Raw genomic sequence first — 1,471 nt, 5'->3', positions numbered from 1 at the left:
GGAGAAAAAACAAAACAATGGTTCAAAATCATTCAATTTAGTAATTTTGTGACAGAAGAAAGGAGGCTCGCTCAGAGAGTGAGGTGATTTCCTGAAGGTCATGGATCTGAAGAGAGGCAGTGGGAGAGCCAGAAGTGGTGGCCAGGCCTCCTTCAGGCTCTATTGCTAGCAGCTACCCACCAGGCTGACCAGGGGAAGCCTGGGAATAAGTAAGGACGAAAGGACAAAGCATCCTCGGGGACCAGTAAACACAGAAGAGTAGCCACAGAAGGAGAAGGGTTGTGTGGAAGCAAAGTGCCATAGGAGGTTGAAAAGGTAGGTGATTTAAAGCCCTTCTAGGCCTTGGACTGGAGCCGGAAGTTATTGGGAGGAATCTGGGAGATTCACGCTTGACGAAGGGGTGAGGTCAAAAGGGGGAGGAAAAATCTTAGTCTGGTGAAACTGTGCAGGCTGCCTTTGAGGAGGGATATTTTAAGGCAGGGAGGCCAGTGAGGATACTGTGGAGGAAGGTGTGTACATGGGGCGCCTGGGTGTCTCAGTCAGTCAAGCCCTTGATTTCGGCTCAGATCATGATCCCACGGTTCGTGAGTTTGAGCCCTGAGTCTGGCCCCTCGCTGACAGTGTGGAGCCTGCTTGGGATTCTCTCTCTCTCCCTCTGTCTCTCTGCCCCTCCCCCACTTACTCCTATCTATCTCTCAGAATAAATAAAAATAAACTAAAAGAAAAAAAAAAGAAGGCGTGTGCTAGAAGTCCTTTTACTTCTTTTTTTTTTTTTTAATTTTTTTTCAACGTTTTATTTTATTTTGGGGACAGGGAGAGACAGAGCATGAACGGGGGAGGGGCAGAGAGAGAGGGAGACACAGAATCGGAAACAGGCTCCAGGCTCTGAGCCATCAGCCCAGAGCCTGACGCGGGGCTCGAACTCACGGACCGCGAGATCATGACCTGGCTGAAGTCGGACGCTTAACCAACTGCCCCACCCAGGTGCCCCATCCTTTTACTTCTTAAATATACGAGAGACAGAGAGAGAGACGGAGAGGTCTCAGCCTCACGCTCAGCTAGAATTCAGACTTGTTGGGACATGTCTGATGAGTGGTTTGGGCTGCCTTCCAGAAGCATGACTTCTAAACCCCTTGAGGAATTTCCAGATGGTCCGTTTCCATCCTCCCCTGCCCACCTGCCTGCCTCCGGTGGAATGAGTCCACTTTACCCCAGGCACTCAAATGTACGAAGAGGTCTATTGATGGTACATTGTGAACAAGGGAACAAGTGGCAACTGCCCAGCGACCCCTCTCGCCCAGCCCAGGGTGGGATTCCTCCCACCTGGACACTTGGAGCAGATTCTGTGCTCTTGGACCCTCCCGCACCGAGCCTCAACTGCATGACCCTCCGTGTCTCCTGTCCCAGGAGAGCTGGTGGAGTCTTGGGACTCAGGGCGTCCTCAGAATGGGCTGGCAGTGTTCCATCAGCT

The sequence above is a fragment of the Leopardus geoffroyi genome, chromosome E1, assembly GCF_018350155.1.
Source record: "Leopardus geoffroyi isolate Oge1 chromosome E1, O.geoffroyi_Oge1_pat1.0, whole genome shotgun sequence".
NCBI lineage: Eukaryota > Metazoa > Chordata > Mammalia > Carnivora > Felidae > Leopardus > Leopardus geoffroyi.
Note: the sequence above shows the minus strand (reverse complement) of the source record.